Here is a 10,424-nt window from a genome sequence, read left to right as displayed (position 1 = left end):
TATCGCATCATAATTTGACCTCCTACCATCCATGATGGTCCTTGGCCGTCATGGATTTGCTTCGCGCGTGCTTAACGAACGAGCTTGTTAACGGCGTTAACATGTTTGCCATGTCATCAGTTGACATGGATCTAATATTGCAGCCCATGTAGTAATCATCCCAATTGAAATCTTGGCCCAATAAATTTCAACTACGTCTGGTGGCACATATAGTATCAGACCAATTAAAAGTTCGGCCCATTAAATTATGGTCCATCCAAGGCCCACTAATTCACTCCAAGCAATATGTTTTGTCAGAAAAATATATCTTTATTTATTAAATAAATAATCATTACATAAAATCCCAGGGAAATACACATGTACAGAAGAAAAAAAGATCAAACTCGTCTGAACACACTCGTCCGATAGCTAATCCAACTATATGCTACTGCGTAGACTCGCCAACGGATGGTTGGGTATAGCATGTCAAAAAGGATCCCTAAAAACTTGAAATTACAAACATCGGACGGAACACTAGGCTACTCGTCCATCTCCAACTCCTCAAGCACTGGTGGCGCTCGTCATGCATCAAGCAGGGTTCATCCCCGTGCCTTTGTTGCCGCAGATCCGGCCATACCCACTGAAGTCATTAGAGGGAGAGACCATTTTTGCAACCATCTCACCACGAACCATGCTCCTTAACGACACCCTGTCTGTACCGATGAAGACTCCATAGAACATGTACTACCTGCATGTCCAGAAACCATAAGAACGTCTTGGAATGTCAGAAAAGAAAGGGATGCAAAAATCAAAAGCAACAGTGGGAGAAGGACCTGGTGGTACATGCTGCTCATAGCCTGCCAAGGTCGGTGAATATGACAAGGCGAGGGAAGTGGCACCGGTGGAGACAAAGGAACGACACCAGGCTTAGTACCGTCCGAAGATCGTTGCAGGCGCGCAGCCCCTGGCCTCCACAGATCCCTCAAAAAACAGAGAATATGAGATCCCGCCCGTCCGATGCGGAGGACTCCACCTCGAGCATGTATGTACTCATTGCACCAGGCCCATCCAGCTTTGGCACGCACACGAGGGACCTGCTAGTCCCTTGCAACAAGATGGGCACCATCCACAACAACGGCACCGGTGACGTCGCCTTCAGGGCCGTCCCCGCCTGCGGGATGAGGCTATCGCTGCGGTGGCAGATGGCCGTGGATGGCGAGGTTGAGGCAGCCGCCAGCCTTTTTCATGCAGTGGCAGCGGCCACGGATGGGGAGAATGGAGGATGGGGGATCTGGAAGAGGCCAACTGAGATCCACTTCCTCCAAGTGGAATAGAAGCGGTCGGTTGGACGGAAGGAAACACAAGAAAGAGGGTGAGGTTTCCTTGCCGTTGGATCTCAGGGGTATAGACGGTATGGATCTGCGATCCGTGGGATCTTCAATCAACCAATCACAACGCAGCTTCGGCCTCACGCTGGATTGCCATGTCGGCTGCAAACTTAGGTGGGCCTCTATTGACAGTGAGGCCAGCGTGAAATTCAGTTTTTTTATTCAAATAACCAAATAAGGCATCCTTGTTGAGTAACTTGGAAAAGGAATTATCATATATATCACAATAAAATTTTAATGTAAGATTCTACATGCAAGTTGTTTTGTAGGATATTGCATAAAATGAATTTCGGCGTGTCTATTGAAATTAGTTCCAGTTTGACCTACATATATATCAAGTAAGGTTGAAAACATTGCCGGCCCGTTTCCTCTAGAAATCATATATTCTTAGTGGTGTATGTTCGAGTGTAGAAAAAAACTATTGTCAAACGAGGAAGCAACTGACACTTTTCCATCAAATCCAAATTGTTCCTTGTCAAAACCATGCGGGCAAACATTTTACTAGAACCTCTGAGGTTATATGATATGAGGGCACCACGCCAAATATTTTTCAGACTTCATTTGTATTATCCGAAATTACGAAAACAATAAACTCCATGTTCAGGGTTAAGACCTGGCACCCTTGTATTTCGAATTCCTTCATTTGGATAGGGCCAAAACATAGACTCAAGAACACAAACATGATTTTTCAAATAATTGGCACCAACTTTTTCACTCAATTGTAGTTCAAAATTGAATTATATTCATTAAATGCCTAGAAATGCACTAAATGACTTACATATAGAAAACTGGCACTGAAAATGCTAAATTTTTTGCATGGATCGTGTAATGGTGTATGTTGAGTGTAGAAATAATTCAAGGCCAACTGATGAAGCGGCGGTTGCTTCGCCTCCAAACCTCACCCGTTATCTCTTGGAACCTAAATTCTTTTCCGAAGATTGTCCGGTTTCTAAGCACCATACGTCACAACTTTTGTGAAACCTCTAAAATTTTCGCCGCGTCCTCCAAGTGTCGTATGAGAGCAGCATGCCAAGTTTATGTTTTCCAGACTTTGTTACCATTTTTTAGTATTAATTAACCAATACACTCCATTTTCTTTGGTAAGGACAAAAACATATATAAATAACATCTGAACCGTATCAAAATGCTAAGCACCTAGTTTCGGACATGTGAGGTCGAGGGCTCGAGTCCGGGCTGGAAGCCTTTTTTTTAGTTCAGCAAGTACTAGGGCACAACATTTAACTAAGACAGCCAAAAAAAGTGTTTGTGCATTTGAAAAAAGCATTCAAAAAGCATTCACGTGTTTTAGAAAACTATGGGCGTATTTTTTGAAAAAAAAACTTCAAATAATTGACAACGTGTATTTCCTAAAAAATGAATATTCTTCTAGAAAATATTCAGATATTTTTAATACATTTCTAAAATTTATTATTATTACAAACATATTTTAAATGCATACTATTTTTAATAATTGTGTACTTTTGAAAAAATATAACGAAGATACACAATAATTGTGGGTGCTTGTGGTCATGAGTGAATATTCGTACTTTAAAAAATCACATTTTCTATGTAATGAAATATAATAAATGTTCAATGAGAAAAGCCAAAAGAAAAAATAAAATGAATTTTGAACTTCTCTTAGATTTATTTTTCAATGGGAAAAGCCAAAAGAAAAAATAAAATGAATTTGAAAACTAATTATATGAAAGCAGCAGTTGATAATATAATTTAGCAAAAATGTAACCATCTTATAAAAAAATGTTGAACAAATTGTCATTTTTATAATAGTTTGTTGTGTAGAAATACAATCATGATACCCAATAATTGTGCGTGCTTGTGGTCCCGAAGGAAGATACATAATTGCTGTTACAATTCCTTTTTTTTAAATCCTCACAAATTTCAAACGAGTTCATGCTTACCTCTTCAAGCTAAAATACAATGAAATTGAAAAAAAATTACAATACACACCAATTTTATTTTTTTTAAAGGTCAATGTAAAAATAAACATGAACTAGGTAAAATAAAAGAAAAAATCATGTAGAATACGCATTAAGAAAATCGTTAGAAGATAGGGCCAGCCCAAGTGCTTCTGAAAACGAGCGATATTTAGTCTTTAAAAAGGTATGTGCACTACCGCTAGCGCATTGACTATCTGTCGGTTTAAGCAACGCGAGACGGGAAGTTTCGCTGAAGGTTTGTTCAACATTTTTTCAAATACTTGTTCAACATTTTACAAATAATTTGTAACATTTTTTCAAATATTTGTTCTACATTTTCAAATAATTGTTCAACACTTTTTTATATATCATGAACATTTTTTAAAATACTTTGTTCAATTTAAAATATTTGTTCTACATTTTTTCAAATATTTGCTCAACATTTTTCAAATACTCGTTTAACATTTTTAAATACTCATTCAACATTTTTAAATAAACGTTCAACATTTTTAGTACTTATTCAACATTTTAAAATACGTGTACAACATGTTTAATACTTATTCAACATTTTTCAAATTCTTGTTCAACATTTTTTAATCTCTACTCTACATTTTTTGAATGTGTTTTTGGGAGAGTGTTTTTGCAATTTATGTATTTAGAATATTTTAAAGTATAAAAAAAGTAAGAAGAAAGCAAAAAAGAGAAACGTGAAAAAAAGAAACAGGAAACATCAGTTGCTTACATGTGCACGTGAGTGGGCTCATATGCTCGCTGACTTTAGTGAGTTCCGACTCGCTTTAACGCGAGAAATAGCGCTGCCCTACCGCTAGCTGGTTTGTTAGCTTGCACGGCTCTAACATGACATGTATTGTCCCTAAAAAAATAACATGAATTTTTCTCTGTACCTAAATATAAGTCATTTTGGTAGGAGGGAGTACATCTTAGACTCGAATCTCCTGCACTAAAAAATTCGAAATTATTTTCTCTCTGCCATATACTAACATGTGGGACCTGCACTTATACTGTGCGCTGAAGTGCCAAGGGCTGGGTTGTAGGGAGTTGTGTTAATATGCGTGATTATCTGTAAATAACTCCCGTCTGAGTCACAATGTCAGTCTAGCCATTAGCAGGCTGTTATGTGTATTTTTTGAGGCAAAGTTATATGTATATACTTAAGGAAAAATGGTTAGATTCGGGAGGGTTTATTCCTTCTAAAATTTCCTTCTAAAATTCTCATGACATGTCTTGTGTTCCCCTTCTATGGCCCATATGTCAGTCCGAATCGAACCATTTTACCTTGAGTATATACACATAACTTACGACCGAGATTAAGGGTCTTTTTTTTCTTTTGAAATTACTTTTTATTAATGCATTCTTTTTCTTTGTATCTCTTTTTTATTACCACATCAGACTGACATATTGGCCATACAAGGGGAACACAAGACACATTAGCACGAGTCATCCATGATGGTTCGAACATTGTATATATAAAAAAGAAAGGCTAGACCCAGCTCCCCTATTCGTGACGGTTTCCATGACGGTTTCTCTGGGTCTGTCATGAGTGGGCTACCATTTTGGGGCCTAATCTCGCGTTGCTGATCTGTGACGGTTTTGGAGAACGTCACGAGGAATCCGTCATGGATTAACATGTTTCTTGTAGTGTGAGTAGGGCCAAAGAGATCCATGTGAAGCAATTCAAATGGTCGAGTAGTAGTCATGATAGTCTTTGCTGGATGCTTGGCCTTGGTCATCTTTCCAGCTTCACAGGCTCCGCATAAGTGATCCTTGAGGAATTTGACATTTTCAATGCCAATGACATGCTTCTTCTTCGCGAGCGTGTGCAAATTCCTCATGCCAGCATGACCAAGTCGTCGATGCTATAGTCAGCCTTCTGAAGCTTTTGCAAGAAGACATGTAGTAGGTTGTGGTCCTGTAGAGAAATCAAAAATATACAAATCTCCTCTCCTAAAGCCTTCGAAGATTTGGAATTGTCAGTTTCCATGATCACAACACAACGATACTTGCCAAAGACAACCACCATATCAAGATCACAAAGCATTGAGACAGACATGAGGTTGAATCCTAAGGACTCGACAAGCATCACTTTGTCCATGTTTCGATCCTTTGAGATTGCAACCTTACCTAGACCCAATACCTTGCTTTTGCCTTTGTCAGCATAGGTTATATGCTTCATATGTGATGGAGATAAAGCAGTGTTCATCAATAAGCTCCTGTCACCAGTCATGTGATTTGTACATCCACTATCGAGGACCCACTCAGTGGCTTTGGGTTGATCACCCTGTAGATGAGTTAGTACAACTAATGAACTCATATACTTCACCAATGAAGAATATGGTATCAATTTCATCAGACAATAGAACAGATAAAACAATATGAGGACGTGAGAAATGAAAAATCATTTCGTCATGATTAGCTTGCGTCCTTTCAAGCATATTTAGGTCTCCAGCAAATTCTTCAGACGATTAAGTTCATCTGGAGACCTGACCCTGCATAATAGATTAGTTCTTTTTCTTCACCACCCACATCTGAAGGGGTGGCAGAGAGTTCATCATTCTGCGAGCTCCATAAGAGAAAGGTGGCATAGACGCCAATCCACTTTGTTTCACATAAGAGGGGTTAGATAAGCATAAGAGTAGGTAGAGAAATTCTTCGAGGACTTATGGACATAATGATTTGATGGATAATGCACATATCCATTATCCTTAGATATTCCCTGAAAAACAGACGGGTTAGCACGATGATGTTCATATGAGGACTTTGATCCTTTTGAGGAGTTTGATCCATGAGAGGAGTTTGGTTCGTATGAGGACTTGGATCCATATGAAAATTTTGGTCCATATGAAGAATTTGATCTGGGGTTCCTACTCTTCACAGGTGGTGTCATGATGAAATTCACCTGAAGATTTTCAAGGCACCTTTTGGGAACCCAAATTTTCTTCATAGGAGGACCATTCCTGCAGTTAGTGCCAACATATCTAGCAAATACTTCACCATTCTGATTTTTGAACAGTTTATAGTTAGAGTCAATGGACTCATCACAAGAATATGAAGATTCACATGTAAAGCCAGATAAAGTAGATGGATCCACTGAAGGTCCCTTTGCAGCAACCCATGAGGTTTTGGGATACTGCTCAGGTTTCCAGTAGGTCCCATCAGCATTGATTTTCCTCTCAAATGCAATACCCTCTTTCCTAGGGTTCCTGCTGAGGATCTGCTTTTTAAGCATGTCACACAGAGCCTGATGCCCTTTGAGGCTTTTTTACATGCCTGTCATATACAATTCCTTCAGCCCTGCATCATCAGTAATACTAGCAATGTCCTCAGATGAGGAATTAGTGATAGCAGACGCAGTTGAAGAATTTGCAGCAATGGAAGTATTTGAGCATTCAGGTGAAGAATTAGCAGTTTCACGTTCAATGCACTTCAAACATGGAGGAACAAATTCATCCTGTGTAGCGCTGATCTATTGAGCAAGTAATGAATCACGCTCCTTCTGAAGACCTTCATAACTCACTCTTAACTGCTCAATATCTTGCTTTCTTTGAAGAAATTCATAAGAAAGCTTCTCATGATCAGATAGGAGAGTATTATGATGAGCTTGAAGGGTGTAAAACTTAGACTGAAGTCTCTGAAGACTATCAGCCAAAGCTTTCGACTGATCCATTTCTTCACCCAACATCTCATCACTTTTATCCAGCATGTATTGAACTTTTTCCAAAGCACTTTGTTGTTTAGTGGCAAGGGAAGCAAGTTTGACATAACTGGGCCCAAATTCGTCACCAGATTCATCATCACTTGACTCAGATAAGTAGCAGTCAGTTACCTTGGCACCTTTTGCCACAAGGCATGGTGCAGAGGATGATGACTCTGGATTGAAAGGCATAGCCTTGCGTGATTCCATGAATTCTTCGAACCAGGGATCATGGTGAGATCGATGACCTTCATAGACCTCAGAGAGTCGGTCCCAGATGAGTTTTGCATGGCTGAGATGCATGACGTTCCTGAACTGATTTTGTGACAAGCTGGAGCAGATGATATCCTTCGCCGTGAGGTTGAGAAGTGTGTATTTGCGAATATCATCAGCCTCCGCCATCTTGCATAGGTCAGTAAGACCAATCTCGGTGATGGTCCAGAGTTTGCTATTTATCGCCATGAGGCGCTTCTTCATCATGGCCTTCCACCTGGGATAATCATGACCGTCGAAGATGGGCAAGTCACAGTCTTCATTCCTGTGGCCGACATAACTAAAACTCCAAGCGATTAAACCAAAATCACACGGAACAAGGGAGTACTTGCTCTGATACTAATTGAAAATGCGTTATATCGACTAGAGGGGGGTGAATAGGCGATTTTTATGAATTCTTCACTGAGGAATTTGCGGGTGAGGAAATTCCTGAGTGAAGAACTATTTGCAGCGGAATAAGTACTGAGAAGTAAACATAGGAGTGCATGAGCATGGTCTCCATGATGAAATGAAAACAAGTACTGAGTACAGAAAGCATAAACACGGGATAACACAGGATAGGACAAACAGACTGAAGAAATTGAACTGAGGAAATAGAGGAAGTCTTCAGTCAAAGTCTTCAAACAGATATGAACAAGCATTCAACACATAAAAGAGGAAATGGAAGGGTTGAGGAAATGGAACCAGGTAACTTGGTGAAGACAATGATTTGGTAGACCAGTTCCAACTGCTGTGACAGTTGTACGTCTGGTTAGGGCGGCTATGTATTTAAACCTAAGGACACAAAGTCCCAGACACCCAGTTTTGAACACGTAGTTCAGAACACTTAGTCCTCACAGTATTCCCCTTGAGCTAAGGTTACACAGACCTCGCCCAATCTCTCGTGGTAAGTCTTTAGGTGACATCCAAACCTTCACAGACTTGGTCACTCGGCAATCCACAATTTCCTCTTGGATGCTCTCGACCATGACGCCTAACCGTCTGGAAGATGCACAGTCCTCAAAGGTAACAAGCGTCATATCCACGTAGGATCAATCTCTTCAGTGATGCTCAATCACTTTGGGTTTGTAGGTGTTTGGGTTTGGGTTTTCCTCACTTGATGATTTTCACTCAAAGTCCTCGGAGGATGGGATGCTCTCAAATGACAAGTGTCAGTTTCTCTCGAAGCAGCCAACCAGCTAGTGGTTGTAGGGGGCGGCTATTTATAGCCTAGGGAGCAGCCCGACATGATAAGACATAAATGCCCTTCATTGATATGACCGTTAAGTGGGTAGATATTTTGGGACAGCTGGCGCATAGCATAGCAATGGTCGGAATTTTGAGTATCAAATTCCTCAGGGCTATCATGTTCCTCACTTGGAGGCAATCCACACTGGCGAATTCCTAACTCCTCAGTCAGAACAAATTCCTCAGAGACCAAAAGAACTTTGTCTCTGTCACTGAAGAAATTTGACTGAACTGTATGAAATTTCTAATGGATACACTCGAACGGATTGGTAGGTAGGATTTGATTTGAGCATCACATGGAAATTTTTCCTTAGTATTTCCTGCTTAGTAGGTAGGTAGGAGATCGAAAATGGCAGCAATATAGGTAGGTAGGAGACCGAAAATGGCAGCAAGATGAGCTAGAACTCCTGCTTGAGCTGGTTGGTGATTTTTTTGGGAGGAAGAAGGAGTGTGTTGTCACACCCTAGCTAGTTCAAGCATTAGAGTGTTGCATCATGTTTAAATTCCCAGAAAACTGAAATGGGGATGACAGAACCCCCAGCACCCCCCTTGGAACAACTAGGGTTTACTAAAAACTTTTTCAATGAACCTGAAATGCCCTTCTAGAAAGCCCACCCTTTTTGTTTTGGGTTAAAACCTTTGAAAAAAATGGTGCACATTTTCGTAGGACATCTTAAGGTCATTGGATTAATTCTTATAGTATTTGCATTTGGGCATTTAAATGCTATAAAATATTTTAAATGCTCAAATAATCATAAACTAAAATGTTTGCTGTTGGATATATTCTACAGTAGCCATGATTAATTTCATGATTTTTGGAAATGCCCTGGCATTTTTAATAAAGCCCTGAAGTTACAGAAATAATAGAATAAATAAAAAACAGAAAAAGAGAGAGAAAGGAACTTACCTGGCGCAGCCCACCTGGCCCACTAGCCGGCCCAGCACTGTGCTGGCCCGTGCCAGTCATCGCCAACCTCTGCCAGTAGGCAAAGGAGGGACACGGCGCGCTCGCCCGAGCTCGCCACGCCACCTCCCTGCTCCTCTGCCTCACCTGGCCACCGCCTCGATGCTGCGAACGCCTCCTCGGTGTCGCCCCGACATGCCCGACACCTCACACTTCCCCCCTGCTCTCTCCCTCGCTCCCTCGACGCCATGGCCGACGCAGCCGCGCCCGCGCCGTCGTGAAACCCGCAGCCACCTCCGTCCACTCATTGCCTCGCCGTGCCAAAAAGTTCCGCCGTCGTCCACTGCTTCTCCTCGACCCATCCCCGAGCGCTCGCTCGCCCTAGAGACGCTGCACCGAGCTCGTCCCGATCCGCCATCGCCGGAGATCCCCCTCGCCGCCCCGCTCGCTCCAGCTCTTCCCCGAGCTTGCCGTTCGCTCCCCTGCAACCGCAGTGAGCCACTGACCCTTCTCCCCCTCTTCGTTCTAGATCTCGTGCATCGTACGCGCAGCCTCGAGTTCGCCCGCATGCACCACCGCCTGTGCTCGCCGCCGACGAGTCTCCGGCCAGCTAATGGTCCGGCCGTCATGCCCAGATTCCTCCCCGCGCCGCGTAGAGCACGTACGTGCCCCGCATGAGCCACCACGACCGTCACAACGACGACCCCGACCTCACCCGAGCCCCGGCGACCACAAAGGTTGATGCCGGCGACGACTTCGGCCACCCCAGGCCCAACCACCTACACCACTCGACGCGGACGAGTGCCCGCGTCACGTAGATGCCCTCTGCCAGCCATTTGGTCATCGGAGGAAGAAACCCGCACCCCTCCGCCGTCCCTGGCCTTGCCGGCGACGAGCCCCGGGTCAACTCCGGCGAGTTTGACCCGGGTTGACCCCAGTTTGACTTTCCCCTGACTCACTGACGTGTGGGCCCCAGGCCACTAATTAAACTAGGTTAGTATTAG

General features: G+C 42.4%; 1 long non-coding RNA gene across 1 annotated transcript; it reads right to left on the bottom strand.

Moving 5' to 3' along the window:
- Positions 1 to 288: 288 nt before the first annotated feature.
- On the bottom strand, positions 289 to 1,253 carry LOC125553802. The gene is made up of 2 exons (XR_007304211.1): positions 813 to 1,253; positions 289 to 727 (listed from the first exon to the last, which is right to left on the bottom strand). It is a non-coding gene; the product is annotated as an uncharacterized LOC125553802 (long non-coding RNA).
- Positions 1,254 to 10,424: the final 9,171 nt, after the last annotated feature.

This window comes from Triticum urartu, chromosome 4 (genome assembly GCF_003073215.2).
Source record: "Triticum urartu cultivar G1812 chromosome 4, Tu2.1, whole genome shotgun sequence".
NCBI lineage: Eukaryota > Viridiplantae > Streptophyta > Magnoliopsida > Poales > Poaceae > Triticum > Triticum urartu.
The sequence above is the reverse complement of the archived record's forward strand: the minus strand, read 5'-3'. Positions and strand labels throughout refer to the sequence as shown.